Source organism: Triticum dicoccoides, chromosome 5B (assembly GCF_002162155.2).
Source record: "Triticum dicoccoides isolate Atlit2015 ecotype Zavitan chromosome 5B, WEW_v2.0, whole genome shotgun sequence".
NCBI lineage: Eukaryota > Viridiplantae > Streptophyta > Magnoliopsida > Poales > Poaceae > Triticum > Triticum dicoccoides.
In genome coordinates, this window is record NC_041389.1 from 313630457 (window position 1) to 313639938 (window position 9482).

Genomic DNA, 9482 nt, shown 5'->3' on the forward strand with positions numbered 1-9482 from the left:
GTGGACGGACATGCAGCAGTGGATTCGATACTATAGAAGTTGGAGTAACATCATTGTTCGTCTTCTCGAAGAGGCGAAGAGCCAAGCGCAACCCGAACGTGGCAGTTGCGAATGCTCGCGTGGTGCGGTTCCTTGGAGGACGCATATACTAGCCAGGCTCTTGCATGAGACAAAATTGCTATTGTTTAACAATTAAACTCCATTATCCATTAGTTGATACTCATTCTGCATAGGTCCACGCGCTTAGCACCATTTCCTCCTGGGGTCACCAATGTTTATTTGCTAATTAATAGCATTGCATGCAATGAACTAGCCATTGCAAGTCATTAAAAGCATGCACACCTCTCATATCTTATTGGTTGATATGTCAAGAAACAAAAAACAAGGTAGAAGTTAATGCACCGCGCCTAAGTATTTTGGGACTATTTGGTTTTCGTAAGATGACTTACACACCTAGAAGGAGGGAGTAGTATAGCCCTGTAAACCGGAAAGGAGTATTTGCCTTTCTAGAGATTTCAACAAGTGACTAGACTACACCGTGTGCAGTACTCCCTCCCTTCCGGTTTATAGGGCTCAAATCTCAAATCTCATGAACCAAGGCATTTTGCGATTGGAGGAATGTATCTCATACTTTACAAAACTACCCTAATTAAACTCATCCATTAATTACATAGTTCTCTCGTTTTCCTCTCCACCTTGGTCGCGGTGCACAATATTGAGCACTCCTATATGACTAGCCGCTCTATCTACATGCGGGACATTTCAAAGCATCTGGGCCTGCGTGCCATCCACCAAATCACAACGAGGTGCTACAGTCGAGACTCAACTATCACCCCGGTGTGGCCGTCATGACCCATCATATCACAAAACCTACACCTTTACCATAAGTGGTAAGGTGGCCTCCAAGTTGGACTGGATGAAGCAACCATCATTTCACTGGAACACTCGTTCAAGCCCTTTCTTCCCTTTCTTGAAGAAAACCTCACTCCAGGCTACTCACTTCTGGCATTTTTGTTCTATACTGACGAAGGAAAGATGGGCGAATCAGTTATGATGCTATATTTTCATTCCAAGAATCTTCTTTTTGCCAAGCACTGACCGATTCTCACATCCTATTCTTTTCCCGTTTTCATTGCGATTGTGGTTTCCTTTCAATTGCTTTTTGTTTGTCAGTTCATTGATGGATCCTGGAGCACTAGGCAAAGAGTTTCCGGCGGACAACCCACTGGAGACAGCGATCTCCAGGAAGCGAGCACCGACCAACGAGTTGACCATGTTGGCGGGTTAACCCATGGAGACGAAGAACTCCAAGAAACAAGCACTGGCCAAAGGGTTGAGGATGTTGGCGGACGAACTCCTCAAAGAAAGTTGGAAGAACAGCAAGGGCCCCACCGTGCCTACCCCAGGAACTCTGATTGCCACCTATGTGAGGCTCAAGACCGAGTTTGAGGAGATAGTCGCCGTTGAGAAGCAGTATTCCCCTGGCAAGGTGATGGCCCCCATCGAGGACGAGGAGATGGCCCCCGAAGGGATGAGATCCCCCGGTGAGCTGCACAAGGTAAAAAATAATGGCTTATTACCATACTTGTGGTTTTTGATTATTTGCAATGTGCTTGCTAATATGTTAGGGTTGTTCAGGTGCCAGTGGACGTCCTTGATGATTCCGATGTCGTGGCCCGTCCTGTTGGCATCGCCCCAAAGATCGATTCCAATGCCGTTGTCCATCCTGTGGAGATCGCCCCAGAGATCGATTCCGATGTCGCGGTCAGTCCTGTGGACATCGTCCCAGAAGTCGATTCCCATGCCGTTGTCCATGTTGTTGTCATTGCCCGAGAGATCGATGACAAGAAATATTTGGTCACACTAATCCTTCAGGGTAGTTTGCAATGCCCTGTGTTTATTTACCAGAATGATGTGTGTTACCAAACCATCTTAGGGCTAGTGCACTATCTTGTGTGGGCAGATCTTGCTACTTTTGTTTGATAGTGAATCAGGGGATGAATCGTGCGGACCCTCTCCGAGTTATGGAAATAGATGTATCCTCACTAGCTTTTGATGTAATATATGGCATGCTTAGATGTAAGTTTGAACTATTTATCATATCAGCAGGGCTTGTTTGATGATTCTTGGTGTTAGTAGGCTAGCTACTGTGCGAGCTATAGTACTTGCAGAACACTCACCGAAGAGAAACGTTGGGGCTGATGAGCTCGTGGTATGCTTATACTTATCCCTCATCGATCGACCAATATCCCTAGCTCCTAAAATTGTAGGCTTAGCGATCGATCAGACAATAGTCGACATACATTCATGACTCATTTGGTTCATAGGGTAGGAAAATTGTAGCAAAAGTACAGAGAACGTGCAGCACAAAATCATAGCAGTGCAGAGATGTACTCCCTCCGTTCAAAAATAGATGACCTAGGCGGGCTAGTTTGGCCTAGTGGGTTTCAGTGATATGACATGGTACAGTGCCGTCCAGTCTTCGCGTGTGGTAGCAGTATTGCGGGTACAGTAAGTTTTCTTGAAGAAGCGGAATTCAACAAAGTCACGATGGTTCCTTCGTCCGAACAACTTACAGTGGGAAAGGTTGGGCCTGCGATACGACTAGGGTAGACCAGGATAATTTTGTGCATGGCAGGTGGACCAGGATGGTCGACGTCCCACATGTCGGTGAATGAAAGTATTCTTTCCGATATAGAGGACGAGCAACGAGTATTCATTGTTTATTTTTGATGAAACCTATTGTCTCCACTGTTACGACGGAGGAGTGTGAAACACGGCAGCCCAGTGAACTTGGCATGTGCACCACTCCCTCCTTCCTCATGTAATGCCCAGGTTATAGCTTTTTCTTAGTTTCTCTCTATCTATTTCCTCTCAAATGTTTTTACCTTTCTTTTTTTAAGACACAATTGTTTTTATGCCTTTCTTTAGAATTATCTTTTTATACCTAGGAGCACGTGTAGAGACGGGATCTTGCAGAGCCCACTCCTTGACTTTGTCAAAGCCTCTCTCTCCTCCACATAAGGAGTACTACTTGATATGCATGCATGTGGCGGGCAGCTGTCATCTTGAGGGGCCAGTGCGGTGAGAGTGGGCTCCAGAAGCGGTCTGGACTCCAGCATGGCCCACCTCACATTATCACCATATATTTCTTGGAGTCCGTACGCGGCGGGCGGGCGATCTCTTCTCCCTCCCCCGTTTCTCTCTTCTCATCCGATGCCCGCCGAGCGATTAGATTTCAGCTATCGACGGTTTATTCAAATACGGTCCCACATGTCAGTGAAATTGCAAGACAACGCGTGTCCCCTCTGGTGAGCGGCATGCGAGCCAGACTGTCGGGGTTGCGACGCGTACGAGTCATAAGTGTGCCGCCTTTTCCTTTAGAACTTGCAAAGCTTAACATTTTTGCACGATCGATCGATAGAAATCCAGAACAAAATGATGAGGGCGGTGCTTTCCCGCTCGTTAGGCGGGCTAGTTCGAGTGATATGCCGTGCTACAGTGCTGTCCACTTGCTCCATTTTTATGTAAGCAAGAGTTTACACTCTTACGCGGGAGGAGTGCGAAACACCGCGGATCTGATTTTGATCGAGGGATAACTGTTCCCTGCCAAATAATGGAGGATTGTTAGCGATTATAGCATGATAGTTAGGGCATCTCCAGCGCTGGCCCACAAATTTACACCGGCATCTGTCTGAGGACACTGATGGATGCCATCCGATGCTGCCTGCATACCTTTCGACAACTATATGAACTAACCGGACATAATTCGTGCAAACAAAGCAAATTTCAAATTAACCGGATGAAATTCATTACATTTCGAAATCTTTTCCTACAAACTGGACGAAATTCATTACATATTTCATACAAACCGTACTAAAACGTACTGTAAACCTAATCTAAACGATCGTCGGCGCCCGACCACCATGTCTGGCCATGAACCCGAGAAAGCCGGCCATTGCCTTTGCCTCCTCCTCATCCGCCTCAATAACCTCCTCCTCCGGAGCACAAGGTTCTGAAGATTTCCGCCTCCACGTTGCCGTCAAGCGGCTAATCAGCCGCCGATGTTTACCCCACCAAGCTAGGCGTCGACTGAGTGGAGTAGCGGTGGCCTTCCCGGGACCAGAGCAGCGGCAACCTACTGTGTACTACTCTTCCTCGCTGCCGGCTGCGCCCGGAGCTTTGGAGCGCGCCCGGAGTGGAGCCGCCGATGTCCCTCGTCTGCTCCTGCGACAGTACGTCCAAGAGAGCTTCGGAGCGCCAGGAGGCCATGGTTGAAGTGGTGCCGACACAAGGAAGGGACCGGAGGAGAATAAGTGTGGGTCTTTGGCTATGGCTGGGTGCTGGGGCTCAAGTTAATATAGCGAGCGAATGGCAATGAGCCGCGGCAGACGGATGGACAACTGGCGCTAGAGTAGGTTCGTTGGGCGTGAATGAGAACATTGCTTCAGTGACTTAACTGCAGATGCATTTGGGTTACTGACATGTGGGCCCAACGGGCATCTGGCCCGCATGTTAGTGATACACCAATTGCACCTGCAGTTAAGTCTGGTGAATGCGGCATTGACATTCTGGAGAGACGGTGACCGTTTCAGGCGGGAAGCGCACGCTTGTAATGGAAGGGGTTTCGGTGTGCAGTGGCACTAAGATCGGTCACTCACAATGGTACATACTTCGTACCATACTAACATAGTACCCTCCCTAGCTTAGGCTATTTTATAGATTGTCGTTGTGATGGACGATATACATGAGCAAGGCGGTCCGAGTATGACCATTGGTGTTGAGCCAGGTGAATACATGCTCGGCGTTCGCGTAGGCCTCCATCAAATGTCTAAACAGTAATGTCAGGCACCGCCGGGGCGCGCATGTGATGGGCTCACCGTTTGCGTTGCGCCATGAGCAGGACTTTGATTTAGAGGGCGACGTGCATGCATTAGCATGCTTTGACAGCGTGAGCGTGAGTGTCTGACGTGAAGTATTTTATTTTCATTTGGCTGACGAGGGTGCGTTGCAGCGATGAGTCCGTGGTTAGATTCCCCACATACGCACAATTTTGGTTTTTACAGTATTTCTTTCTCCATTGACAGGTAGGCCCGCGTAGATAGATAAAGAACACGAGCTGATGAGGCGCATGCGGACTGTTTGACTGGTCAACCAGACAAATACGGAGCTATGCGCTGAGCCAGTGACCGTATAATCACCATATCTCGTATAGAATGATCAAAGTGAGCTATCAAGACAAGTTCGATGACCGCCAATGCATTTTACTCGGTAATAAATGACAAGGATTGAAGGGGAATCCAAATTTGCTTCGTCTTCTGTCCTTGAGCTCTTGACAAACCAATGCACTATATGGTTGTCCGGCCACTCCACCCCAGAGTTCTCACCAAGCGTCGTTCATGTCACCGCGCCGCACACTAACCGGTAAGGCAGTGATGGCATCCCGCCGCGGCGAGTTCCTCGCCGCCCATGACCGCACACAAAATGGTAGGGAAGCGATGGCATCCCGCAGTGCCGAGTTCATCGCCGCTCGCGACCTCACAACTATGTGGGAGGAATTTGAAGATGCCAAGGCCGAATGGGCGGTAGAGCAAGAGGCGGCCAAAGCCGCACAGAGGGAGCAGAAAAGTCAGAAAGCACTCAAGAAAAGAGAGGCCCACCGCTACAAGAAAGAAAAGGACGCACACGCTTCTGCGGAGAGGTCGGCGGAGATCCAAGCACGGTGGGGTGTCGCCGACAAAGCCGAGAAGGAGAACGACGACGTCTGGCCACCATGTGAGAAGTAGTAGTACTAGTAGTTAGTGTGTGTGTGTGTCTGTGTCTGAGTACGAGCATGTACCGGTACTACTAGTTACTACTGTAGTTTTTAGAGCAAATTACGAGTACATTAGCCTAGACTAAATTGAAAAATTCCTATCCTAAGCATCAAATGGCATCTCTTTCTCTATATGAATTGAGATGCATGTCATCTCACTTCCTATGATTTTCATATTCCTATCCTATAAACGAAAGGAGGCCTCTGTTGGAGTAACTATTGTAGCTAGCAGTACTGCTGGTATAGTAGTTTTCTTCAAGAAGCAGAATTCAACAAAGTCATGATGGTTCCTTCGTCCGAGCAACTTCAAAGTGGGAAGTGGGCCTGTGATTTGACGGCTCATTAGTCATTGTTACCGCGGCGCGACGACCTGGGTGACTCTCCCTTGGAGTTCTGCGTGCATGGAAAGTGGACCAGTATGGTTGACGTCCCACATGTTGGCGAACGGAAGTATTCTTTCCGATATCGAGGAGCAAGGAAACCGCGTGGTATAGTATCACTGCTGATTGGTTCGCAAAAAAATAGTATCACTGCCGATTTATAATTATTTTTTATTTTTGATGAATGCTACCGTTTCAACTCTTACGATGAAGGGTGCCAAACACGGCACGTGCTGGATGTCCCACATGTCAGAGAAAGGAGTGGGACATGAATAGCGTGGTAGAGCCCAGCGTAAAAAAACAGCGTGGTAGAGCATCTCCACTTCTTCCACTTCTGGGTCGGAGACCACATGTAGTAGTACTTAGTGGTATGAACGATACAAAGTGCGACCTGGAGAGAAAGACACGTCTAGTTGGAAGGTCTCGGGGGATACACGTAAACAAATATAAAAGTTAATATGTGCCTCCAACTAATATAGTAGTAGTAGAGTACTTAGGCACGTACGCCATAACATCACCGTGCATTGCACATACAACATTTAGTGGTAGTACGTAGTAAGATACAAATGCCGCCCAAGAGTTCCCTTCTCGACCTACTTTTGGGTGTTTGGTAGAGTGTATGGAGGCTGCATGAGTCCACACTAGTTTAGCACAAATACTCTAGAAGCATGCATGAAGAGAGCATCCATGAAGAGGGGTGTTGAGTTGAGCATGCATGAAGAGGGAACAACTATGCTGAGACGAGAACGCAACCAAACACACCCTATATGCCCTGCATGTTCATACCATTTGTGCCTTTCTACTTCACTTACTGTGCTACATTAATCAGGTTCGTACGTCCACTCCTGGGTACATGTCCGTCTCGTAGTTCCAGTCCCACGTGTTCTTCATATAGATGGAACGATCCTTGCATAACACGTGCACCTTGATGCTAGATGTCTCACGTGTTGGCAAAAGGATGAACAAAGCTCGCGTAAAAAAATAGAGTGGAAGAACATAGATTCCGGACGACCGAGAAGGAGCAAGGAACCTCGTGGTGGAGCGTATGCACTCATAATATTTAATATTATTCAGCGATATAAAATTAACCAATCATCTCCATAGTGGACTGGAAGAGTACGAAACATGGCAGCCTAGTGTAGTTACATCATACTAGTACATGGCTAACCCACGCTATCACCATATTTCTTGGCTTCCGTGCAACAACTATCTCTAGTAATCCAGCAGCCTGTATTGCTTCTCCCTCCTCGTCTCTATCAAAGTGCGGCGGGCTGGCGTTTCTGCCATCTATTGAGGTCGGTTAACTATCACATGTTAGCGACATGCCAAGAGCATTCTAAAAAAATTCCTTTCACGTTCCGTTTTCAAAAAGAAAAAAATCCTTTCATGTACGAATTTGCCTGTATGCTTTGAGCAACTTGGATGTCCTATACTGCTCCTGTTTGATACTCTAACTTAGCTAGAGGTTAGACTAACTCATGACTAACCCTGAACTAACTGTAGCCAAAGAGGTGTTTGGGTGACAGGGTTAGATTGACAATAAATGCACTTCATGGAGAGAGAAAAGTGATTTTTCAGTGGTCCCAATGAGAACTATCTCCAGTTAGCACCTCTTGGGTGGGATAGTTTTTTTTGGTGGGTTCGGTGTAACTTGCTCCAATTTAAACCCACATGCTTGGATACTTTAGGGCTATTTGAGCCCCAACTAGCTCAAACTAACTCTAACCCATGGATCCAAACAGGGCCTATGGCCAGTCTCGACGCGGAGCAGTCGCGTGCACCGGGAAGTGGTGCTCTCTCGGCCGTCGCGCCACTTCAAAGCCGGCACCAATGAGAGGTCGCCTCCGCTCTGGCTGGGCATTAATGCGGCACTGACGCTCCAGGGCGATGCTAACCGTTTCACGCGGGAAGCGCGCGCTGGCAAGGGAGTATAGGTTTTGAACAGTTTCAGGTGTAGTACTGGTAGTTTGCAAAACTACTCAATTATTGCACTCGGTTTCCTAAGAAATTGTGGTAAAAAAACGCTACTCCACAGCCTGCTTCCCTTCTCCTTCCTCTTCCACCGCCACGCGCACGTCCGCGGGAAGCGACCGGTCAACCCTTATATAGGAGTGCTAGCACAAAAATATGCATGCATGACCACTAAAATTTCCATATTAAAGTGCCGCTCCGGCGGGAGTATGGCGTATGTTGTTACCTTCGGTTGGCTCATGGCTACCGGGCGACGGCGGCCAGAGAAGAGGCGGCGGGAGGGGAATGAATGCAGCTACTGTTTGGGTTCGCCTTCCGGCTCAAATAAATGCGCAGCATCACGTGTACTCGCCGGTGCACAAATTGTAACATACGTGTCTGCTTAAGTGGGTGTCACGTTACTGGTGTGTGTGTGTGAGAGAGATTCTGAGAGACAGAGTGCGTGTGTGCGACTCTACTCTTCGGACATGTACTCAACCTTTTGTATCGGGATATAAGTATAATGGTATTTACTTTAGCTAGTGATTTACGTGGCCATGTTAACGTGCTTGTGTCAAAAAGATGTCACTTCCTGCTCGTGATTTGCGTTATATAATTACAAGCAAGATTCTCGTGCATTGCACGGAACATCAATATGCATTTTTTTACAAAACACCTGTTGTGATTAACCCATGCAGGAGTAATCCCATGTGTAAATACTAATGATATCTCGAGAATTTTATCGAAAAACTGGTATCTCGAGAATGTCATCGAAAAAATGAAAGATGAGAGATAAGGCGAGGAGGAGTGGAGTGTGGTGGTGACTGGTGGTCGGAATGGGCGGAGGCATGGGGATGGACGGCGCCGGCAGGCGGCAGCGGCCACCATGCATGCTAGGTTGTTCTAGAGACTTATTCCTTTTTTAATTGATGAGCAATGAGGTTGCGGGAGATAATGATGTGGAGAGAGGTGCGGGTATATTTTGTAAAATTATCATAGTTTGCTTTCTATCCGTCAGATATAGATCATACGGTCTGTATTACAAGATGGCAGGCACACCATCATCGCCAACTCATTTCTTTATAAGGGTACAGATGATAAGTTTGCTGACTACTAAAGTAAAGTGGAATTTGTCCATGTTACGCAAGTAAATAAAGGTGATTGTTTATCATACGGGTAAGGTTGGATGAAGGGTGGTAGGAACAAATGCTCCGCCTAGAGCATGTGTGTGTGTGATGGAGTCTTAGTGTGTGTGTGTGGTGTGTGTGTGTGTGTGTGTGTGAGAGAGAGAGAGAGAGGAGAGAGAGAGATGGAGTCTTATAGTTTGTGTGTGTGTG